Genomic DNA, 27,194 nt, shown 5'->3' with positions numbered 1-27,194 from the left:
CACTAGGTATGTAGGATTTCACTGGTGGATTCCTTTTATCCACTAGGTCCCTAGAATTCAGTCAGATTCTTGATCCTCTATATCATGTTTAGACCCAGGGTTTCTAGAACTTTAGCTAATTGTTGCGATTTAGCTATTATAGTATCCTAAATCTATTTATCATAGTTCTGTAACATTGTTGCTTAATCCTTGCATGAAATTCAGAACCCTAGTTGTGTAGATTCGTTTAGTTCATGAATTACATTTGCTAGGTCAGTTTAAACAGATATACATGCTCCAGTTAAGAATGTTTCATTGTCAATATTTAGATGTTGCATTCTCAGATTTGCAGGTCCGAACTTTGAGCTATCCAATATTCTAGTCATGTTGTTTATACACATTCCAGTTGGGAGTAGGCTTAGACCGAGTTGGACTATGGTCCAACATACCCTCATAGTCCCAGAATTACGTGCCCCCGTAGGTTTATAAGTCCTCTCTCATGCCTTTATACCCCTAGAAAGGTATATTATGTCCTCTAGATGGGGCGTATACATCGGACTCCACGTTTAGCTCACGTAGTTTTATGTTGGTTAGTAGTAGCTCCCACAATCTAACTCTAGTGCATTTGACCAGGTTTTCAGTTATATTACAGTTTTCAGTCTCAGTATGTTATGTACTTGGTCAATGCATTCAGTTTAATTCATTTCTATATATTTCAGTATATTCATCATGTTCATATTATATTATTGCTCAGTATGCTTTGTTCAGTTTATATGTTTGTTCAAATTTATCCTATCCTGCATGCGCAGTACCTTCCACGTATTGACACATACTCTGCGATACATCTTTTCGTGATGTAGGTTCAAGTCCTCAGCATTCAGATCACGCGTAGATCGGTTCCCAATCCATATTCAACATCTTCAGTGGTAATTCCTCATACTTCAAGGATGATAGACATGTTTTCAAATTTAGTCTTTCGTTTCAGTTTCAGTTTTGCTAGGTTAGCTGGGATATTTCCCAGCATCTCTAGTTAGTTAGAGGGTTTATTCAGATATAGTTAGATTCAACTTTAGTTTTGAGTTATAGTCCAGTATCATTAACTCTAATTCGATAATTATATATTCAGATCAGTACTGGGTATTCCCTATCATTCAGTTTATCTCATCTTTTAAGCTTCCGCATAGTATATTTGGTCCAGTTGTTTAAGTATGCTTATGATATTCCAGTTCAGCGTTAGCTTGGGGTCACTCGTGATCCTAGGTCCCGTGTTTACACCCAGGGGTAGCCTCGGGGCATGAAAAACTTGGTATCAGAGCATTAGGTTTAAGAGTTCTAGGATGTTTGAAAGCCTCACTAAGTAGAGTCCTTTTCATGGGTGTGAAATGCACAACATCTAATAAGAGAGAGAGAGAGATTGTGAAGTGTTTTAAGAAAACTTTATTGTCTTTGCTACTCTTTTCATGTTTGAGGTAGGATCCTACTTCTCGTTTCTAATTCATCGTTATGCATTTCAAATCATGTCTCTTCGTAGAGCTTACCCATGTAATGCTAATGCACACAATGCTAATGCAGTTCCTCTAGTCCTAGACCATGAGGTTTCGAACGCAGAGTTTTGGAATGCGGTTCATATTTTGGCTCAAGGTATGACTAATCAGAACAATCAGCAGGTCCTAGTTCCTACTAATAGTAATGGTGGATCAGTGGCAGCTATGGTCTGAGATTTTGTTAGGATGAATCCGCCTGAGATTTTAGGGTCACAAGTTGGTGAGGACCCATGGAGTTTTATTGATGAGGCTAAGAAAATCTTTGAAGTGATGCAAATGACTTGTAATGATAGGGTAGAGTTGGAATCCTACTAGCTTAAGGATGTGGCTCACATTTGGTTTACCCAGTGGAAAGAAAACAGGAGCGTGGATGCAGCTCCTGCGATTTGGGATTGTTTTACTAGAGCTTTTCTAGACAGGTTCTTCCCAAGAGAGTTTAGGGAGTCTAAGGCACAAGAGTTTATAAATTTGAGGAAAGGTTCCATGTCAGTCCAAGAGTACGGGCTGAAGTTCACCCAACTCTCTAGGTATGCTACGCATATGGTTGTTGATCCAAGGGCACAAATGAATAAGTTTCTATTTGAGGTATCCAACTTAGTGAAGACAGAGTGCAGAAATGCTATGTTGTTAGAGGATATGAGTATCTCTAGGCTCATGACTCATGCTCAGCAGGTTGAAAGAGATAAGCTTAGGGAAATAACTAAGGTCAACAAGAAAGCTAGAACAGGGAACTATAAGTACTCTCAGCAGAAATTGGGTGGTGCAAAACACTCATAGTTTCGACATGATCAGAATAGTAGGGCACCAAGCTCTAAGTCTCAAGGAAGTGTTTCGGGAAATAAGACCTACTCAACCTGTCCAAAGTGTGGTAAGAATCATCCAGGCGAGTGTCTTGCAGGCAAGGAATGATGTTTTGGATGTGGTCAATCTGGTCATAGGGTGAAGAATTGCCTTTTTGCCAGGCAAGGTTAAGAAGGTAACAATAATAGGGCTCAGTCTACAGTTCCAGTAGCACCAGAAGGTCGCCCAACTCAGCAGGGTGTGTCATCTGGTACAGGTGGCAGTCAGCGCCAAAATAGGTTCTATGCTCTCCAGGCTCGCCAGGACCAGGAAGATTCTCCTGATATGGTCACTGGTACGTTACGATTTTTTCTTTTAGATGTTTATAAGCTGTTAGATCCAGGGTCTACTCTTTTATTTTGTACCTCCCTATATACAGCAGTAAACTCAGGTGTCAGTCCAGAAACTCTTTTAGAACCCTTTTTAGTCTCTACTCTAGTTGGTGACCCAGTTATAGCTAGATGGGTATACAGAAATTGCCCTATCACAGTCTCTCAGAAAGCCACCTCAGCAGACCTTGTAGAGTTATAAATGGTAGATTTCGATATCATTCTTGGCATGGATTGGTTACATTCTTGTTATGCCTCAACCTATTGTAGAACTAGGATCGTTCGGTTTTAGTTTCCAACGAGCCAGTCTTAGAATGGAAGTATAGTAGTTCAGTGCATGTAGGTCGATTTATCTCTTACCTTAAGACCAGAAAGATGATCTCTAAAGGGTAGTGTAGCACATGTTGAGGAAAAAGGGAAGGAATTAGCAAAAGATGTTCATCAGCTTGCTCACTTAAGAATTAGTCTTACGAACACATCAGATGGTGGTGTGATAGCCCAGAATAGATTAGAATCTTCATTGGTAGCGGAGGTTAAGGAAAAACAGGACAGTGATCCTATATTACTCCAGTTGGAAAGTGCAATTCATCTGCAGAAAGTAGAGGTTTTCTCCTAAGGGGGAGATGGTTGCTTATGTGTTTCTAAGGTGGATGAGTAGGTCAACCAGCCTTGACTGGACCAGATTCGGTACATGATGCTATGGGAAAAGTTCAGCTCATCAGAGATAGGCTTAAGACAGAAGTCTTATGTAGATGTAAGGAGAATGAACTTAGAGTTTGAGATAGATGATTGGGTTTTTCCTGAAAGTATCACCTATGAAGGGGGTGATGTGAGTTAACAAACTTGGAGGAGTCGGTCCTAGAGGGAGCTACTTGGGAAGCAGAAGCAGCCATGAAGGCTAAGTATCCTCATCTCTTTCCTTCCGATTTTTTTTCATCTTGAGATAATAGTTCCTCTCCAGTATTTTAGTCTACTTGTGCATAAAATCAGTCTCAGTATCATGTTCCTTCAGTTGTTCTTGCATTTTTCAGCATATTTGCATGTTCTTAGAACTCGGTTCAGTCATATATCAATTTCTAGTACTTAGTAGTAGGAATTACAGCTCTTTCCTTCCATACCCAACTAGTTTAGTCTTTATTCGAGGACAAATATTCCCAAGGGGGAGATATTGTAACATCCCATATTCGAGAAAGGAAAAATTCAAGATTTTCAGAAGTTGCAGGTGCCACCGACGGAGCCCACCTACGGACTGTCAGTCGACTTACAACCCGTCAGTCAACTCCATCGATGGGCCAATCGACCTTTAGTTTTAGACCCCAGATTTTAGCCCTCTGACAGTCCAACGATGACTAACAGGACAGACCGTCAGTCAGCTCCGTCAATGGACTAGTCGAATTTTAGTTTCAGACCCTAGATTTCAGCCCTCTAACAGCCAAACGACGACTGACAGGACGGACCGTTAGTCGACTTAAGGCCCGTCAGTCAGCTCCATCGATAGGCCTATCAAATTTTATATTAGGGGTAATGGGGTTTTTTCCTTATTATTTTGTTCCTAAACTACTTAGGTTTGGTTAGTTTTAGCCTATTATTCTAGTCAGATTTTGCCCTAAGCCATTATCCTCTAGAATTCATCAAACTTAGAGCAAAAGAGGAGAAAAGAGGCGACTCAACCCCTCCAAGAACGCAATAAGTTTTCTTCAGTTCCAGCCCCGAAATCGAAGGACTTTTTCGTAGATTTCATCACTTGGTATGTGTGATTTCACTGCTGGATTCCTTTCATCCACTAGGTCCCTAGAATTCAGTCAGATTCTTGATTCTCTATATCATGCTTAGACCTAGGGTTTCTAGAACCTTAGATATTAGTTTTGATTTAGCTGTTAGAGTATTCCTAATAAGATTATCATGTTTTTTGTGGAATCGTTGCCTAGTTCTTTGCATGAAACTCAGAACTCTAGTTGTGTAGATATTCTTAGTTCACGAATTACATGCTAGGTCAGTTAAACAAATATTCATGCTTCAGTTTTTGAATGTCACATTATCAATATGTAATTGTTACATTTTCAGATTTGCATGTCAGTAATTTGAGCTATTCAGCATTTCAGTTATGCGTGTTAGATATACATATTTAGTTGGGAGCAGGCTTAGTATCGAGTGGACTAGGGTTTCAACGTACCCTCATAGTCCCAGAACTGCGTGCCCCGTAGGTTTATAAGTCCCCTCTACGGGCATCATTTTTAGTGATCACGCCAATCAAGCCTTTATACCCCTGACAAGGTATATTGGGTCCTCTCGATGGGGCGTATAAATCGGACTCCACATTTTTCTCACATGGTTTTATGTCGGTTAGTAGTAGCTCCCACAATCAAACTCTAGTGCATTTGACCAGATTTTCAGTCTCACCGTGTTATGTACTTGGTCATTGCATTCAGTTTAGTTCATTTCTATATATTTCGGTATATTCATCATGTTCAGATTATATCATTACTCAGTATGCTTTTTTCAATTTATATGTTTGTTCAGCTTTATCCTATCCTACATGCTCAATACCTTCCAAGTACTGACGCATACTCTGCGCTACATCTTTTCATGATGTATGTTCAGGTCCCCATCATTCAGATCACGCGTAAATCGGTTCCCGATCCACATTCAACAGCTTCAGTGGTGAGTTCTCATACTTCGAGGACAAGAGACACATTTTCAGATTTAGTCTTTCATTGCAGTTTCAGTTTTGCTAGGGTTAGCTAGGGACATGTCCCAGCATCTCTTGTCAGTTCGAGACTTTATTTAGACATAGTTAGATTTAGCTTTAGTTTTGAGTTATAGACCTGTATCATTAACTCTAATTCAATATTTATATATTCAGATAAGTATTGGGTATTCCCCATCATTCGGTTTATCCCATGTTTTAAGCTTCCACATAGTATCTTTTGTCCAGTTGTTTAAGTATGCTTATGATATGACAAATCAGGGTTAGCTTGGAGCCACTCGTGATCCTAGGTCCTGTGTTTACACCCAGGGGGTAGCCTTGGGGTGTGACAGACGGAATGTTAAAATAAACCCGATTCTTTGTTTGTTAAAATAAAAACCACAATAATATTTTGAGCCCAATAATTCCTATTTAATTTATCATTATTGGCATCTAAATCAAGACAAGAACAACGCCATGACCCATTTATTTTTAAGTTATCATAACTAATAAGTAAATTAAAAAATCACCAAATAAAACTACTTTCATTCATTAATTAGAGACATAACACTTAGCTTATTCTTCATTTCAATCAAATTATGAATAAAATAAAAGTGCAAGAAAATTTATCATATAATTACATCAAATTTCATAAATAAATTAAAGAGATAAAGGTAAAGTTGTGTAGCGCAATATCTTAACCGAAGCTCGTTTAGTATTCCCACAAAACTTTTGTAGATTGTATGTGGTGGTATATGTATTGTGTTTATATGAAAGTAGTAATGAGAAAGGAAGAAAAAATGTGAATTTTTTGGTGAATTTTTGAAAGAAAAGTAAAAGCGTGAATGTCTTTTTTTTTATTTGGGGCGTGAGTTTATGGTATGTGGGATTTTGGGTGAATGTCCATTGCTGATTGATTGTATGTTGTTATCGTAATTTATAGTACTAGTTTTACGGCACGTGCGTTGCACGTGTGTATTATATATATAGTATATGATGTTATAAAATAGAATTAATATTAATAAATTAAACCTTTTTAGTAAATAATTATTATTGAACAAACATAGGACAAGTGATATTTAAATTATTAATACATATTGTCATATAATTACTTGTATTTTGAGATCAAAATGACCAGATATCAATAAAACATTTCAAAATACATCCAAAGTTTAAATATGGGAGAAAGTGACATTTCTTTAATAATATTATTTCTTACTTCACTCAATTTTATAAACAAATCTAACCAACAAAATAGAAAAAAAAAATCCATTCAAAAGATGACACCAATAGCCTTTCCTCTTGAGGTTATGAACATAAATGATGTACACCGTTTAAGTATAAATCTTGTCTTAAATATTCATAATTGAAATTTAGTATGCGTATGACACTAATAAGGATTACCATAAGTATTTCAATATTTTATCTTTATAGGTAACATATTTTTTTATAAAATATTATTACTCTATTAATATTTGAGTAAGGCTATTATAGAGAAGTAATTTTACTAAAATGTGTACTTGGTTGTTATCATGAATGATGGTTATATACACTTCAGTAGAATAATTTAATTTTAATATATGAATAACATCACCTATGGTGAAAAATATTTCATTTCATTAAGTTTCTACCTTATCTTTGTGGAATTGTAGTCTTCTCCTTTTTTCTGCTGCATACATATCATATAGTTGTTGTCTAATGAAAGTGTATAGTATCTTATATAAGTTGTATCATGATATAAAATATTTGAATTTTTCAATAATAAAAATTAATAGATGAATAAAATGTAAAGTATTATTTATAAAATCAATAATTTGATTTTAGATCATTTTATGATCAATCACTATTTTCTTATCTATGTTTATATAGCTAGTAAGGAGTGTATGTTGTGACGTAAAGAAATATTATATGGAACAATACATAGAGACGAAAATATATGTTCATGCTATATTCACTTTAGTGTTCCATTTGATTTAAATCTTTTCCACCAACACTTTACTTTCTCCGTTCATTTTTACGTACATATCTATTAAAAATAATTATTATCATGGCTACGTTATCATATTATAAGTAAAAGTGAAAATCTAGTTTTGAAATAGTGAATTTAACATCAAAACTAATAATTCAATGGACTACGTTGATACCCATTGTTTTAGAAAAATTAGGAAGAAATTCCTTCGTTTGAGGGAAAAGAATAAAAAATAAAAAAACAAAGAAGAAATATCTTACCCAAATCATATGCCTTTTTTCATATATGTTTAATATTATTGTCTCTCCCACAACTTTCAGCATTGTTAACTCATGAAAATGGTAAGAAAAAATATGAGTGTGAATTGATGAATGATTTGCTACAATTTTTTCACCAACATTTTCTTATGAGGTACCTCAAATTTCATTGAATTTCGAACTTAATCAATTTTTGCAAATAACACTTGAGATTTTTTAAGAAGAATAGTAGAGAACTTAAAGAAATTATAGTTTAAAAGTGTGAGGAAACCCCTCTTTTTATAGCTACCAAATAGTAGTATCAATAGATGTTAATTGTGCCTTATCCGAAAGTCACAACCTTTCGAAAAAGTCAATACTTATTGGAAAAGTCACAACACTTTGAAAAAGGCACAACTTATCATAAAAGACACAATCCTTTAGAAAAGCTACAACCCTTCGAAAAAATCAAAACCCTTCGGAAAAGTCACAACTCATTGAAAAAGTCACAACCCATCAAAAAAAGTCACAACCCTTTGAAGAAGTCATAACTCATTGAAAAAGTCACAACCCATCAAAAAAAGTCACAACCCTTTGAAGAAGTCATAACTCATTGAAAAAGTCACAATCCTTTAATTTGAAAAGGTATCTACTTTCAATATAATAAAATTAATTGAGTATTTTTAATTGGAGGTATTATAGTAATTCATCATTCAAGTTTTGGAGTTCATTCTTTTAAGATAGTATAAATAAAGGCGTTCTTTTGTAATTTTTTTGTGGGTGTGCGTGTTGTTAGTGGGTAGGAAATGTGTTGTAGTAGTTGGTGCACATGGTGTGTAGTGGAGTGGGGTGAGGGTAATGGGTAGTGATTTTCTTTGTTTATTCATTTATATTTTTTCTTTTAGTTTTTGGAAGATTATATATATAGATAGTAACTAATTGTTTTCAAAATAAAATAAAATTAAGAAGAGATACCCTCACCTCTTTTCCTCTGAATCAATTCTAGACCAAGGTACTGACTCTTTGAAAAGTACTCTTTAAGTTGGTATATTGAAGTTTATGCTATTTGCATGTTTTGTGCTTTGTGTGGATTGTTAGATACTTTCCCACCCCTTTCATGCTTATTTGGCCTCATTCTAGGAAGAATATTACCAAGGGACACTACAACAAAAACAACTTTTAGTGGCAATAAATATACACATTAATAAAGAGTGCTAAAGTCTTTATCGGCATTAGTTAAGTGCCATTAGATCCAATGTCGCTAAAGCCTTTAGGGACATATACAAAGAGTGCTAATTACTGTTTCAAATACATATTTCGTGGCAATTGCTAATTAATTGCCGCTAAAGCTCATTTTTTATGTAGTGGGAGGATATTGTAACACCTCAGACTTTGAGACATGGCTAAAAAGGGCAAATGGGCAAGTCAACAAAACCAAAATGGACCATGGATCCTTCACGAGACCTTAGACTACCCGTTTAGGGGACCACGACCTGTCTTGGGCATCGTGAAAGACTGCCCAAGGCAGCAAAGATGAAGGTCACCTAAACGAGCCACTAAACAGCCCGTGGTGACTTGTATAGTCCGTTTAGTGGTCCGTACAAGTCACCCATCACATTGTGACTTGTGAATTTAGAGTCAACTTCAAACGATCATATCTCTCAGCACAAAATGAATTAGGTGGCCTATCAAATTAAATGCCTTTGAGTCCTCTTTCCAACGCCACCAAGTTTGCCGAATTGCGAGTCCGGAGCAGAAAGTGATGCCCATTTTAGTGAAGTCATGTCGGGCAGGAAAACATGAAAACCCACTAGACGGGCCGTGATGGTTTAAACAACCCGTGGAGCGGTAGACGGCTCGTGAGAGTTAGAGTTGAGGAGTCTCTCAATATTTCCATTTTATTTGAGATGTTTTGAGACTGTTTGCAAAGTATTATTATTATTATTATTATTATTATTATTACAATTGAGTATTTTCAGATAGTTTGAGTTAAGTATTTGCTTGAGTTTGAATGTTCTAAATTCTATTTTCAAAGCTTCTTTATGCTTGAGTAAGTCTTTCGCTAAACCGTTAGTCAGGCCAAAGGTTTGCTTGGGATTTAGAAATGGTTCTCGAGTGTCATCCACGTTCAGAGTGTAGGCTCGAATCCTGACAATGTCCCACCCAATTTAACTCAATCCATCCAATAGTCATCCCTATGTGGGTCCCACCCACCATATAAAGTTAAATAAATAATTCTTCCCACAATTAATGATAGTTCTTACTCACTTTGCATAAAAAAAATTATTCCACTCATTTTTAGAGTGGAGGAAATAATAAAGATTTAATTTCATTTTCATATTGTTAAAATGATCAGATGATACAGAATGTGGTGTCACAAAGTTAGTTAGTTAACAGAGAAGTTTGTTACAAGTTGTTAGGCTGACATGTGCATTAGGTGTGTTAGTTAAGAACCTTCTAGATGCTTCTACAATTTTGTAATATGTCTGTATAAAAGCATTGAGAATGCTTCACATTGTAGTTAGACGATTATATAGATCAATAGAAAATTCTCTCTTCTTCTCTCTTTCTAATTCTTTGTTCATCTCTGTCTAGAAGAGCTTCAAGCTCAAAATTCTATCATGGTATCAGAGCACTCGATCCTAGCTAATTAGGAGCAGTGTTATTACTCAGATTAGAGATACTTCAGCATGGTAGTTAGAGCAGTTAAAGATTGTAGCAATGGTGATCCCAAAGATAGATCAATATGATCCTCTGTACATTGGCCAGTCATATGCTTCAGGAGCTGTTTTGATTCCCATCAAGTTGACAGGATCAGAAAACTATGGGATTTGGAGTAGGTCAGTGAGGATTGCTTTGTTAGGAAAGAGGAAGTATGGTTTTGTTACAAGAGCTTGCACCAGAGCTCTGTACAAAGATGAGTTACATGAGCAGTGGGAAACCTGTAATGCAATCGTGTTATCCTGGATAATGAATACAATCAGTGAAGATCTCTTAAGTGGAATTGTATATGCCACAAATGCTTTCTCAGTTTGGGCTGATCTGAAGGAAAGGTTTGATAAGGTGAATCGCATGAGAATATACCAGCTACATAGAGAAATCACTACTCTAGCTCAAGGTATAGATTCAGTATCTCTTTACTTTACAAAACTGAAGACTCTTTGGAGAGTCCTGGTTGTACATGTCCTCAATCAAAGGATTATGTTGATCATATACAGCAGTTTAGATTGATACAATTTTTGAGTGGTTTGAGTGTGTCTTATGACCAAGCTCGTAGGCAGATCCTACTCAAAGGAGCCACACCTACCGTAAATCAAGCCTATGTTATGATCATAGAAGATAAGATTCAACAGTCAAACTATGTAGCAAATGTCATTCAAAAACCTGATCCAATGGCTATGAGTGTGCATAAAAATCAAGGAAAGGAATATTACAAAGGAAGAAAGTGTGAGTTTTGTCATTTTACTGGTCATACCAAAGAGAATTGTTACAAGCTGATAGGCTATCCTGATGACTGAAAGAATACAAGGAAGTCTAATAATATGAGGAATGCATCATGGGCCTCTTATAGTGGTGATGGTGGTAAGCAGTTTCCAGCTAACAATGTAAATAATTCTGCAGGATCCTCACACTATGCAGGACATCATTCAACAAACCATGTTGCTGGTATTTTCCATTCATAGGAGGCTTCAACCAGCTTTGAGGAGGATAAAACTTTACACAAGGGACATGCATTCATAGAACAGGAATATAAACAAATCATGGAGATGCTAAACAAAGATGTGAAGGAACCTAAGCAAGTCAACATGGCAGGTATTGCTACTACTTGTCTAATGTCAACTGGCTTTACACAAAATTGGATAGTGGATTCAGGTGCATCTCATCGATCATATTACATCAAACAAACACTTATTAACTAAGAGTCATAGCATAGATAAGACACAACAGAATCAAGTTCATCTACCAACAGGGGACAAAGTAGATATTAGTCATATTTGTGAGGCATTGATTTTTGACAACAACAATGTTAAAAATGTCCTCTGTGTACCAAACTTCAAGTTCAACCTCCTATCAGTTTCACAGATCACAAAGGAGCTATCTTGTTTTGTATCTTTTTACCTTGACTTTTGTGTCTTTCAGGACCTCTACAGTGGCAGGGTCAATGGGAATTGTAAAAAAGAAGGAGGGTTGTATGTTTTCAAGGGAGACACTACAATAGTACACAGACAGAAGTCCATATATGGTCCTCCACTAGTGACTGCAGGAGCAATAATACAGGATGTTCACCTATGGCATAAAAGGCTTGGACATCCTTCCTCTCAAGTTTTAAGTTTTTTTAATCTAGTTCCAAAAAATCATAGTGACACTCAGTGTTCAGTTTGTCCATTGGCTAAGCAAACTAGACTTACTTTTCCTATCAGTACTTCTAGAGCCTGTATGAGATTTGATGTTGTACACATGGACCTCTGGGGTCCTTATAAGACTCCTACTATAGATAAGAGACATTACTTCTTAACCATTGTAGATGACTATAGCAGATTTGTATGGGTTTATATGTTACAATTGAAATTTGAGACTGTTGTTGCTATCAAAATTTTCCTCAAAATGGTTAACACTCAATTTGATTCTCACGTGAAGGTGGTCAGGTCAGACAATGGTACTGAGTTTTTTAACTCTCAATGTACAACTTTATTTCATGATTTAGGCATCTTTCATCAAAGCAGTTGAACCCAACATCACAGCAAAATGTTGTAGTAGAAAGAAAGCATAGACACATTCTGAATATTGCTAGAGCTATCAAATTTCAGTCACATTTGCCCATTAGGTTTTGGGGATTCTGTATCAAAGCTGCAGTGTATTTGATGAATAGATTACCTTCTTCTACCCTGGATAATGTGAGTCCTTATGAGATGTTTTATTCAAAATCCCCATCTCTATCTCACCTAAGGGTAATATGATGCCTTGGTTATGTCACAGTATTGCCTAAAAGTGACAAGTTTAGAGAAAAAGTTGTTCTTGCTATTCTAACAGGTTATTCTGAATTGCAGAAAGGGTATATAATGTTGGATCTAAGATCAAACAAGTTATCTGTGAGTAGAGATGTGCATTTTGAAGATGATGTGTTTCCTTTTACTACAACATTACCACAGACTGAGTTGTTTACTAGCTTTGTTGGTTCCCCTTTATTTTAAGATGTTACTCACCCTAACCATGATGATGCAACTGACAATGTTGATGTTGAGGCTAATTGTGATGTTACTGACAATGTTGAGGCTAATTGTGATGTTACTGACAATGTTGAGGCTACTGAGATTCTATGTAATAATGATTCCCAGTTTTCAACTAATAGTTCTGTAGACACCAGACCTGATATATATTCTTCCCCTCATGTCATGCCTACACCTATGGAACCTTCTATTAGAAAGACCTCCAGGTTCACTAAAGCACCAAGCTGGTTGCAAGACTACATCACTACTGGCAGGAAGCAAATCAGTACTAGACATCCCTTGGCCTACTTTCTTAGCTATGAGAAGTTAACCTCATGTTATAGGAGTTATTTGTGTAAAGTGTCTGACTATATGAAGCCTAAGACCTTCAAACAGGCAGCCAAGGATGACAGGTGGATTCTTGCCATGCAACAGGAGATTCAAGCCCTTGAAGACAATAAAACCTGGCAGGTAGTTGACTTACCTGAAGGCATGCATACTGTTGGTTCTAAATGGGTGTACAAGGTTAAATACAAGGCAATTGGTGAAGTGGAGATATTTAAGGCCAGATTAGTTGCTAAAGGGTACAGCCAACAAGAAGTATTAGACTATTATGATACATTCTCACCTGTGGCCAAGATGGTGACAGTCAGATGTGTGATTGCTTTAGCAGTGTCTAGAGGCTGGAATTTATAACAAATGGATGTTTATAATGCATTTCTTCAAGGTGACTTGGATGAAGAAGTCTACATGGACATGCCATAAGGTTTTAAGAAGCCAGGGGAGAACAAAGTATGCAGGTTACTCAAGTCTTTGTATGGCCTTAAACAGGCATCTAGGCAGTGGAATTTGAAACTTACTACTGCTTTGTTGGATGCTGGTTTCACTCAAAGTGTTCAGGACTACTCTTTATTCACTTTGACCAGAGGAGCAGACATAGTGGTTATTCTTGTCTATGTTGATGGTTTACTCATCACAGGCACTAGTGAGAAAATGATCATTGAAGCTAAAGACAGTCTACATCATAAGTTCAAACTCAAGGATTTAGGTGAGCTCAGGTTTTTCTTGGGCATTGAAGTCCTCAGATCTCCTAAAGGTATTATTCTCAATCAGAGAAAGTATGTTTTGGAACTCATTGCAGATGTAGGCCTCACTGGTGCCAAGCCTGCTTCCACTTCTCTTGAGACCAATTTGAAACTTACCTCAGTTGATCATGATGTTGTAAATGGTCTTACTGGGGATGCTCCTCTACTAGATATTACTTCTTACCAAAGACTGGTTGGTAAGCTTCTCTATGCAACCATTACAAGACCAGACATTTGCTATGCTGTTCAAACCCTTAGTCAGTTTCTGCAGTCCCCAAAGAAGTCACATTAGGAGGCAGCACTTAGGGTGGTTAGATACTTAAAAGGCATAATCGGTCAAGGTGTATGGTTGCAAGCCAAACCTACCACTACTCTTACCTATTGGTGTGATTCTGATTGGGCTGCATGCCCCAACACTAGAAGGTCCATTACAAGTTATGTGGTCAAGTTTGGTGAGTCATTAGTGTCTTGGAGGTCTAAGAAACAACAAAATGTTTCCAGAAGCTCAGCTGAGGCTGTTTATAGAAGCATGGCTTCAGTTGTATCTGAAGTCACTTGGTTGCTTGGATTGTTCACTGAATTGGGAGTTCAAGTGCAAAGTCCTATCAACATTCTCAGTGACAACAAATCAACCATACAATTAGCAGCAAATCCGGTCTTCCATGAGAGGACCAAACACATCGAGATAGACTGTCACTTCATCAGGGATAAAATCAAAGCAGGGGTGGTTGACACTATACATGTCCCTACTCGACAACAACTTGCAGACTTATTGACAAAGGGGCTCAGTCAAGCTCAACATTCTTATCTCTTGGGCAAGCTTGGTGTGCTTAATGTTTTGCACCCTTCAGCTTGAGGGGGTGTGTTAAAATGATCAGATGATACAAAATGTGGATACAGAATGTGGTGTCACAATGTTAGTTAGTTAACAAATTTAGTTAGTTAACAGAAACAGTTAGTTAACAGAGAGGTTTGTTACAAGTTGTTAGGATGACATGTGCATTAGGTGTGTTAGTTAAGAACCTTCTAGATGCTTCTACAATTTTGTAATCTGCCTGTATAAAAGCATTGAGAATGCTTCATATTGTAGTTAGACGATTATACAGATCAATAGAAAATTCTCTCTTCTTCTCTCTTTCTAATTCCTTGTTCATCTCTATCTAGAAGAGCTTCAAGCTCAAAATTCTATCACATATGGTGGCCATTTAGCATATCAAAGTTGACAATTTGAGAGAATTTAGCCGCCATTTGGCAGAAAAGTCATTGGCATCTGCAGATTTCATGAAATATAAAATTCCCACACTGCTCAAGTGCTCAAAGTATCAAGTCTTAGCATCTGCAGAGTGGTGCTTCATATAGAATTCTATAAATGGCGGAAGCTTTCCTTCAAGTTCTTCTAGAAAATCTGGCTTCTTTCATCGGAGATAAATTTGTATTGCTTTTCGATTTTGAAAAGGAATTTGTAAAGCTGTCGAGTGTGTTTTCCACAATTCATGTTGTGCTTCAAGATGCTCAGGAGAAGCAATTGAAGGACAAGGCAATTGAGAATTGGTTGCAGAAACTCAATTCTGTAGCCTATGAAGTTGATGACATATTGGGCGAATGTAAAAATGAGGCAACAAAATTCAAGCAATCTTGATTTGGGAAATTGTCAAAAAGATGAAAGATATAATGGAGAAACTAGATGCAATTGCTGAGGAAAGAAGCAAGTTTCATCTCCTTGAAAATATTATAGAGAGACAAGCCACCTCCACGCGTGAAATAGGTGTCACTACTAATTAATAGCTTAATTTAGATTCAATTTGTTACCACATCGTGGGTTAACCGTGATCTCTGGCAATGGGGCGGGCGCCGTTCTTAAAAAAATATTTTTTTAACGTGAGCTTTGCATTTATTTAAGGTATAATATATAAACGTGCTCTTTAACTTGGTATCTGCTAGCATTTGTGTCCTCTAATTTTGGATTTGCACAGTTGAACAAAGTACACACACGTCCTATATGACAATTTGCATCCTACTTGGCTCCTATGTGTATTATGTTATGATGGCCGCAAGTGTTTACTTGTTCAATTTTATACAAGTTTAAGTGTTTATTTATGCACATCCAAAGTAGGAGGTATTGATGTTAGTTGATACCAAGTTAAATGACATATTTATGAATTATTCCTTCAAAATATGATGCAATTATATATCAGTCTGTCCAAAAGATTCTTTTAGTCAAACTTAGTCTGGATCTGCTATTGGAAGTGTGAATTTTTGTGGCACTAAACAATGCAAGGGGTCTGGATTCATTTTGCATTAACATTTGTCTATATGATTTTCTCTATCGAATTTACCGTCTAAAAAAAAGAAATTTCAAATTTGTGAGTTATGAAACTTAAGTCTAAACTGTAAAAACAATTGTTATGGAAATAGGAGGAAACAGTTCTATTGGGAAAGATTTCGATACAAATGGATTGTATCTAGCATTTTATTTAATAAAACATAGAAAATTATGCGTGCTGAGGTGGGATGGGTTGAAAACAACAAATTTTGCAAGGTGGCTGGTTGAAATCTTTGCGGGTTTGTGTGTGTTTGCCCTGCACCACCCCATCTGCCATCCCTGTCTACCTGATTGTTTTGTCTCTTTAGTTTACAAAAGTGTTCTACATTTCTTGCTGACTCATTCTACTGAGCTCAATTGTCACAAATCTTTTGTGTCCACACTACTTGGAATAGGTTTTGTTTTAACTGAACCAAAAGTGTATGGAAGGGACAAAGAGGAAGATGAGATAGTGAAAATCCTGATAAACAATGTTAATGTTGTCCAAGAACTTCCGGTTTTCCCTATAATTGGTTAGGGGGACTAGGAAAGACAACACTAGCCCAAATGATCTTCAATGATGAGAGAGTGACTAAGCATTTCAATCCCCAAAATATGGGTTTGTGTCTCAGATGATTTTGATGAGAAAAGGTTGATTAAGACAATTATAGGAAGTATTGAAAGAAGTTCTCCTGATGTCGAGGACTTGGCTACATTCCAAAAGAAGGTTCAAGAGTTATTGAATGGAAAAAGATACTTGCTTGTCTTAGATGATGTTTGGAATGATGATCTAGAAAAGTGGACTAAGTAAAGAGCAGTCTTAAAGGTTGGATCAAGAGGTGCTTCCATTCAAGCTACTACTCGTCTTGAAAGGTTGGATCAATTATGGGAATGTCGCAACCAAATCATTTATCAAATTTGTCTCCACATGATGGTTTTGTTGGAAAACTATATGCACAGCGGAAGCATACCATAATCATACAACTTACATGAATAATAGATAACACATTGTTTATTCTAGAACAAGTACAATCATGTTAGGGCATATAAACTTTCTGAATTTAATTTCAGAATTACCTCTTGAAGCGTGAGTTGATACTTTCAAGTGAATCTAGAAGCTAGTCGACACTAGAAACTTCAAGCAAATTCATAAGCTAGTCCACAAACTAGACCACAGTTCTACGGTCTTCTACAGTGATCCCAAGTTCACTTCCGAACCCTCTCAATACTTGGGTGGACAAGTATTTTATGGAAAAAATTATCCTTTCTTCAAGGGTTAGAAGAATCCCTATTTATAGAGATTTCTTCTTAGTCCAAGGAAAAGGAATACCATGTCTTTCCTTAGAATAGAAAGACATGTACATCTCCCTTTCCTTAGAAAAGAAAAAGTCATGTCCTTCTTCCTTTCCTTAGAATAGAAAAAGTGATATACTTCTCCCTTGCCTTAGAACATAGAAAGATACATACTTCTCCCTTTCCTTAGAATAGAGAAAGACACATACTTCTCCTTTTTCCCTTTACAATAAATTCTGAGTTCTAAATAAATATGGGCATGGTAGGGACCACAAAATTAATTATCGAGGCTTCCTATTATGAAAATAATTCCAAATAATTAATTTGAATTATTATTACCATAATAAATTACAAATCATTCCACTAGAAATTAATTGCACTCCTCTATTTATATTTCGGAATTCCCCATTAGACACATATGCAATTCCCCATGTTAAGATTACAGATACTAATCAATAAATTAAATTATTGACGAACTTAATTCAATGATCAATTTCCTTTAGAGCATTGCTTAACTTATTTCATGTGTCAGATTCTTAAATCCACTTGCAAGGTTTGACACGATGAAAACTTTTAAGCTTCTCAAAAAGGCATATCATCAATCTCTATATCGAGACATGGATTCTATCAACTAACTTATTATTTCACCAATATTTATTATCATCATCCACTCTACCAAGAATATTGACTCATCTTAGAATCTCACCTTTTAATAAATCAAAACGATGATTAATATATATAGATCATAATAGTTATATCAGGATTAAGAATATAAGTACATTTAATAGTTTAGAGAATTGCTTTTGTCAGTCAGTCTAAAGCAACTATCTCTACTTAGTCCCATTCAGTACATACAATGCACTAGCACAAGAAGTTGGAACTATACCATTCCCATAATCAAGATAAACTACATATAATCTTGTGCTACAATCGTACCGATGACATGTCCAATTTCCATCTTAGATTGTGAACAAAAACAAACTTTATACTTATAAGAACCGATGATTTAATCCTTTGTGTATAAGCTTAAACTCTATAAACTAAATCATCTACTATATAAGTAAACAAGCACCATAAACGAATATATGATCTATTAAAATAAATAAATAATTATTATATAATAAATACTATATCTAAACACGTGGTTAATAGTATATATCCCAACAATCTCCCACTTAGACTTTTAACCATCACGATTGTTATAATGTACTATATCTAAATGCATGGTTAATAGTATATACCCTAACAATCTCCCACTAAGATATTTAATCTTGAAAATTATTAGAATACTATTTTTAAACACATGATTAATAGTATATGCCCTAACAATCTCCCACTTAGACTGTTAACAATGTATTTACAACTTTCACAAACATTCCTTTTATATTTCTTATCAAAAGGATCTTACAAAGTTATTTTCTTATGCAACTTCGTCTAGTAATGCTGAGTCGTAACTTATCGTTTTTGTATTAGATCTTCAGAGGTTTATCATGAAAGTCCTCTTAAATATACAAAATCAATCAATCTTTGCTATGATTATCCCACTACGACTAAGTATTACTACAATAGTCACACTTTCATGTTCTTGAGTCTTAATATTTTCCTCAAAACCTTTCGGTAATGAAATATTAACTACTTTTCATGTAGTGTTCTTTAATTTGTCCAACATCACTTGCACTACTTGAGGTAGTAGTATTGTTATGTCTAATAACGTTTCTCCCACTACATAAATGCAATGGAACGTCAATTCTGACATACCAATTAGATGTTCTTGAGTGTCTGAATTTACAACTGACTCATATGTTATTTCTTTGTTCAATTCCTGTAAAACTAGTTTACTTCTAGGAGCATGGTTTACTAAATGATCCTTTTCTAGAAATTAGACAGTTGTGTTAACAATTGTCTTATTTTCTTTAGGACACTATAATAAACCTTCTTTCATTCTTTAGGATATCTAATTAACACACACATTCTATTCTTAATCCCAATTTTCTTATTCTCCCACTCAGCACATGTGCTGAACAATCCTATATCTGAAAATGTCACAGATTAGACTTATGTCAAATCCAACTAGTTCTATAGTTGTTCAAGGTACTGATTTGAAAGAAATTGAATTCAGAATGTGATATGTAGTTATTAGAACCTATCCCAAAAGAAACAAAATAACTAATAATTAATCTTATCATCTTCATTAGAGTCTACTTCTTTTCTCTTCTACAACAATCTATTATAGAGTGTCTGGTGTAGACAATTGAAATGCAATTATTCTATAAGATAAGTGACTTATGAGCTCTGCAAAGAGGTTTACGTCACTACAATTAGATTGCAGTGACTTTATATATTTTTTCATGATGCTATTTTCATGTGTCTTAAATATTTTGAGTTTATCAAGACATTTAGACTTACAAAACATCAAAAAATATATCCATATCATGAGTAACCTTTTTGAAAACTCAGAATACTCAAATTCACCGCTTGCCCAAATGCTCATTTATTACACAAATCAGAATTGATTAATTATAACTTATCACTACCTCTTTTTCCTTTTCTAAGAGGAAAGGTCTCTTAGTCATTTTTCCTTCTAAACAAGAATCATATGTTGGTAGTGACTTCACTTTCAATGAACCTTTATGCTCATCCATTAACCAACCTCGAAATTCTATTTAGAATAAATGACTTAGACACTAATGTACAGATAAGTTTCATTCAATTTAAAAGATATTTTTCCTTATGAGACAGATTAATATAATTCAATTCATGAGAAATAATACTAATAAAAGAATCACACATCAATATACCACAAGAAATAAAATATTCATCAAACTCAATGATAGGAGAGTTACAACCAAAAATATTAAATACTCATCTCTTATCTAGTTAGAAACTGAAAATAATTCCTTCAAACATAAGGTACATGTACAATGCGTTCTTTGAATTAATATCTTTATCTCTACCAAAAGAAAAGCTTAAGTAGTACTAAGTGGGTGTGTAAAGTCTATTGAGAATATGAGATATCATACTTTAAATAGATCATAATATTTCGAATAATCCTAAATAACAAAATTTAGGGCTCATTTATACATATATATCCATGCATCTCGAATAGCCAATCGATGGGATTGGAGAACTACTCATGCAATACACATGTACAATGATCGATTATTCATTCCATAACTTTTACAGACCTAACTCAGATGGAGAGTCTACTGTTAGTTTAAGTCAAGTGAAAATCCTCTAGTTACATTGATCCAATCCTATATTACTCAGTTTAGGAGAGTTAATACAGATTATCAAACTAGACGATTAAATACATAGTGACTTATGTCAATTTCATCCGATAGGGAGGAAGGTCTAAGCCAACACATAAAATTAATACTTCACTACTATTTAATCAAATATGACCAAAAACTCATATAACGATCCACAAAAAATTAGTTTCTTACTATGTCGTTCTTATGAATCTACCAAATTCCAGATCAATCGGAGTTCCTTTTTTTTTTCGAATTCCAAACTATGATCAATTTGATTGAAAACGTTATTTGGCCAAAGTAGAATTTAAGATTTTCCCGCTCAATAATTCCTTATCATATATCATCATTTTGTGAAATAGATACACAAATTAAGAATAAAGAACGAAATTCTAAAATTCCAAAAGAAAAGCATGTTTATGTATACATTGAATATTAAAATTCAAAAACACACCTCATAGATATCAATGCATCTTGAACAATAAAGTTTGATGAAAAAATGACTACTCATGCAACATACATATGTGGTGTCAGATATTCACTTCAACAAATTTAGAACAAAAGCTAACTCAAATGGAGAGTATATGTTATTTTAAGTCAAGTGAATATCATTATCAGCAGATCCATTGATCCAATCAAATATTACTCAGTTTAGGAGAGTCAATACAGATAATCAAAATTAGAGATTAAATTTTAATGACTTGTATTAATTTCATCCGTTATGGAGGAAGGTCTAAGCCAACACATGAACTTAATACTTCAATAAAATTTAGTCATGAAGACCATAGAGAACAAACTCTATCACCTCTGTATCATAGTCGAGTAATTTTCATTTAAATTAATTTTCAAGATACAAAAATATATATAAAAAAATAACTTCATCTAAACGACCTCAAATTGCCAAATCACTTCATAACTATGAATATTTTTAATTTGACTGTTTCTGATGAACCTACTGAATTTCAGATCAATTAGAGTTTAAAAATAATATTAATCTCCAAAGTTATGATCAAATTCAGATTGAAACGATTTAAGAAAAATAATCAAATCCATATCCTTATCATATATCAATTCATGTTAACTCATCATGTGTAATCATGTACCACATTTAACATAAATAAAACTGATATAAAGGATTATATTATCACATTTTAATTCCAAAGAGTGACTTAAAACCCATTTTAAGGGCCTCAAAACTATAACCACATAGCAATGAGTATCTCTTACTAGTCCATCACAAATGAACTTACCAAATTTCAGGTCAATTAGAGTCTATAAAAAATATTTCCAAAGCTATGACCAAATTCAAATTCAAGTGGCTTAAGTATCTTTAGGAATTAAAACAATATGACTTTATCATATTCAGATCAAATTTTAATCTGACAAACTACCTAAAACCCATCTAAATAATTTTCGATGGAACCATCAAATTTCAAGTCAATCAGAGATCAGAAAATTCATGATCACCTAAAATATGACCAAATTTGAAAAACAATCATTTTAGACCATAGTTAAAAATTAAAATAACATGATTCAGACTTTCATTCTCTTTTTATAATTATCTCATGAGCATGAAACTTATGTTGTGTCATTCCTTTGGCTGAGGCACTCAATACCTTCTTATAATAAATTATTCTCTAAATTAATACACTTGAGAATCCAAGATATTATGTTTCTCTCTTTTGACTGAAAACCTCAATATCTCTTCTCATGAATTAATTAAGCATTACTAGTATTTTAAGGTAAATCAACATTTACGTAAATAAATATTTACCACTAATATTCACTTAGAATAATTTATACTTGATGAATTGTGGATGTTCTAATGACTCAAATACATAGATCATTTTAGTGAATCCTATTTATTAATCATAATTCTCAATTCATCTATTACAAAATATATTATCACATGTATAAAGTCTAAAGAATTTTCAACGATTTCAAAGAAATAAATCGCTTAAGTGATAACTATTTATTAACCAAAAAAATCTTAATTTATACAAATTGATATATATGTAATGAATAACATGCTCAAATAATTATTGAACAAAAAAAATAAAATTCAATTGACCTGAAGAGTGACTACCACCACCACTTAACAAGGTTTGGAGTCAACAATTAGTCAAGAACAAAATTTATTAAGTTGAAAAAAAACTTCACAATCAGTTCAATGATAATTTGTTCATCAACAACCTCTATGATTCCCTTTCTTATCAAGCTTTGCAAATTTGATGGATTAATAAGAAACAACCCAAAAAAATTGCAACTAGCCGCCAAAAAAAAATCAATTACATGTGCAGAAGTTCGTACTTTCATTTATTAAATAAAACAAATCCATTGAACTTTAACTTTTCTTTTAACTGATGAAAAGTTTTCAATTTGGGTTCCATTAATTTAAAAAATAAAGGACTTCAAATAATCATTAGGACAAATGTTTACTATTGCTGTCCATTCCCACGTGAAAGTGAAAAATTGTCGCCAACACATTTTGCCCTCTTGATCATCTCAAAATTTAAGAGCGTATGTACTTTAGTCAACGAATCAAAAACCTTAGAGTTTCATCTGATTCATCTTTTTTCGCGATAAAAATATATTTACCAACCATGAATCATACATACAATTGCACATACATATATTTTATGTTATCTATAAAGATGTAAGTATGGCTTTGATACCAATTGTTGGAAAACTATATGCACAGCGGAAGCATACCATAATCATACAACTTACATGAATAATAAACAACACATTGTTTATACTAGAACAAGTACAATCATGTTAGGGCATATAAACTTTCTGAATTTAATTTCAGAATTACCTCTTGAAGCGTGAGCTGATACCTTCAAGTGAATCTAGAAGCTAGTCGACACTAGAAACTTCAAGCAAATTCATAAGCTAGTCCACAAACTAGACCACAGTTCTACGGTATTCTACAGTGATCCCAAGTTCACTTCCGAACCCTCTCAATACTTGGATGGACAAGTATTTTATGGAAAAAATTATCCTTTCTTCAAGGGTTAGAAGAATCCCTATTTATAGAGATTTCTTCTTAGTCCAAGGAAAAGGAATATCATGTCTTTCCTTAGAATAGAAAGACATGTACATCTCCCTTTCCTTAGAAAAGAAAAAGTCATGTCCTTCTTCCTTTCCTTAGAATAGAAAAAGTGATATACTTCTCCCTTGCCTTAGAACATAGAAAGATACATACTTCTCCCTTTCCTTAGAATAGAGAAAGACGCATACTTCTCCTTTTTTTCATTTACAATAAATTCTGAGTTCTAGATAAATATGGGCACGGTAGGGACCAGAGAATTAATTACCGAGGCTTCCTATTATGAAAATAATTCCAAATAATTAATTTAAATTATTATTACCATAATAAATTACAAATCATTCCACTAGAAATTCGTAATTGCACTCCTTTATTTATATTTCGGAATTCCCCATTAGACACATATGTAATTCCCCATGTTAAGATTACAGATACTAATCAATAAATTAAATTACTGACGAACTTAATTCAATGATCAATTTCCTTTAGAGCATTGTTAACTTATTTCATGTGTCGGATTCTTAAATCCACTTGCAAGGTTTGACACGATGAAAACTTTTAAGCTTCTCAAAAAGGCATATCATCAATCTCTATATTGAGACATGGATTCCATCAACTAACTTATTATTTCACCAATATATATCATCATCATCCAATCTACCAAGAATATTGACCCATCTTGGAATCTCACCTTTTAATAAATCAAAACGATGATTAACATATACAGATCATAATAGTTATATCAGGATTAAGAATGTAAGTACATTTAATAGTTTAGAGAATTGCTTTTGTCAGTCAGTCTAAAGCAACTATCTCTACTCGGTCCCATTCAATACATACAAAATTCACTAGCACAAGAAGTTGGAACTATATCATACCCATAATCAAGATAAACTACATATAATCTTGTGCTACAATCGTACCGATGGCATTTCCAATTTCCATCTTAGATTGTGAACAAAAAAAAACTTTATACTTATAAGAACCGATGATTTAATCCTCTATGTATAAGCTTAAACTCTATACACTAAATCATCTACTATATAAGTAAACAAGCACCATAAACGAATATATGATCTATTAAAATAAATAAATAATTATTCTATAATAAATACTATATCTAAACACGCGATTAATAGTATATATCCCAACAGATTTACTGTTGTTTATGCAACGTGCATTCGGGCAACAAAGAGAAGCAAGTCCTAATCTAGTGGCCATTGGAAAGGAGATTGTGAAGAAATGTGGTGGTGTACCTTTAGCAGCTAAAACTCTTGGTGGTCTTTTACACTTCAAGAGAGAAGAAAGTGAATGAGAACATGTGAGAGATAATGACATTTGGAGTCTGCCTCAAGATGAAAGTTCTATTTTGCCTGCTTTGAGACTTAGTTATCATCACCTTCCACTTGATTTGAGACAATGCTTTGCATATTGTGCAGTATTCCCAAAGGACACCAAAATGATAAAGGAAAATCTCATCACTCTCTGGATGGCACATGGTTTTCTTTTATCAAAAGAAACTTGGAGTTAGAGGATGTGGGTATTGAAGTATGGAGCAAATTATACTTGAGGTCTTTCTTCCAAGAGATTGAAGTAAAATCCGGTAAAACTTATTTCAAGATGCATAATCTCATTCATGATTTGGTTACATCTCTGTTTTCAGCAAGCATATCAAGCAGCAATATCCGTGAAACAAATGTAAAAAGTTACACACATATGATGTCCATTGGTTTCGCTGAAGTGGTGTCTTCTTACTCTCCTTCGCTCTTGAAAAAGTTTGTCTCATTAAGGGTGCTTAATCTAAGTTACTCAAAACTTGAGCAATTACCCTCTTCCATTGGAAATCTATTACATTTAAGATACCTGGACCTGTCTCACAATAACTTTCGTAGTCTTCCAGAGAGGTTATGCAAGCTTCAAAATCTGCAGACTCTTGATCTACATAATTGCTACCCACTTAATTGTTTGCCAAAACAAACAAGTAAACTTGGTAGTCTCCGAAATCTTGTACTTGATGGCTGTCCATTGACTTCTACTCCACCAAGGATAGGATTGTTGACATGCCTTAAGACTCTAGGTTGCTTTATTGTGGGAAACAAGAAGGGTTATCAACCTGGTGAACTAAAAAATCTAAATCTCTATGGCCCAATTTCAATCACACATCTTGAGAGAGTGAAGAATGATAAGGATGCAAAAGATGCCAATTTATCTGCAAAAGCAAATCTGCATTCTTTAACCATGAGTTGGGGCATCGACGGGCCACATAGTTATGAAGCAGAAGAAGTTAAAGTGCTTGAAGCCCTCAAACCACACCCCAATCTGAAAAATTTAGAAATCATTGCCTTAGGAGGATTCCGTTTTCCAAGCTGGATAAACCGTTCAGTTTTGGAGAAGGTCGTCTCTATTAGAATTACAAGCTACAAAAACTGCTTGTGTTTACCACCCTTTGGGGAGCTGCCTTGTTTAGAAAGTCTAGAGTTACAATACGGGTCTGCGGAGGTTGAGTATGTTGAGGAGGAGGATGCTCATTCTAGATTCCCCACAAGAAGAAGATTTCCATCCCTGAAAAGACTTTGTATCTGGTTCTTTCATAATTTGAAAGGATTGGTGAAAGAGGAAGGAGAAGAGAAATTCCCCATGCTTGAAGAGATGGCGATTCTATATTGCCCTATGTTTGTTTTTCCAACCCTTTCATCTTTCAAGAAATTAGAAGTTCATGGCGGCACAAATGCAACAGGTTTGAGCACCATATCTAATCTTAGCAGTCTTACTTCCCTCCGTCTTGGTGCTAACAACCAAGTGACTTCACTCCCAGAAGAGATGTTCAAAAGCCTTACAAATCTCAAATACTTGACTATCTCTTACTACAAGAATCTCAAAGAGCTGCCTACCAGCCTGGCTAGTCTCAATGCTTTGCAGAGTTTGACAATTGACTATTGTGACGCACTAGAGAGTCTTCCCGAGGAAGGGGTGAAAGGTTTAACTTCACTCATGGAGTTATTTGTTGAACACTGTAAGATGTTAAAATGTTTACCCGAGGGATTGCAGCACCTAACAGCCCTCACAAATTTAGGAGTTACTGGTTGTCCAGAAGTGGGAACGCGCTGTGATACAGAAATAGGAGAAGACTGGCACAAAATTGCTCACATTCCAAATCTGGATATTCGTTAGTCTTATTGTATTTGTATTATTACTTATATAATGTGAAATCTATTTTCTGTACTTGCTGTTGTTTCATTGATATGCACTAGTTCTAGTTATCTTCTAACAGAGGTGGATAACCACTTTGGCAATGGATATTATGAGAAAAGGTAAGTTCATGTCCATTACAATGACGTGGACAATTGACAGGGTCAGCCAGTATAGAGTTGCATTCATGAAAATTATTTGCAAACATATGTCATGCATTTATTAATTTGATATA

At 34.7% G+C, this 27,194-nt stretch overlaps 1 pseudogene; it reads left to right on the top strand.

Moving 5' to 3' along the window:
• The first annotated feature begins 15,244 nt into the window (after positions 1-15,244).
• LOC125821601 (putative disease resistance protein RGA4) lies at positions 15,245-26,941 on the top strand (annotated as a pseudogene).
• The last annotated feature ends 253 nt before the right edge of the window (positions 26,942-27,194 follow it).

The sequence above is a fragment of the Solanum verrucosum genome, unplaced genomic scaffold (assembly GCF_900185275.1).
Source record: "Solanum verrucosum unplaced genomic scaffold, falcon-dt-bn FXZP01000126.1, whole genome shotgun sequence".
Classification (NCBI taxonomy): domain Eukaryota; kingdom Viridiplantae; phylum Streptophyta; class Magnoliopsida; order Solanales; family Solanaceae; genus Solanum; species Solanum verrucosum.
Note: the sequence above shows the minus strand (reverse complement) of the source record. Positions and strands in the feature narration are given on the sequence as shown.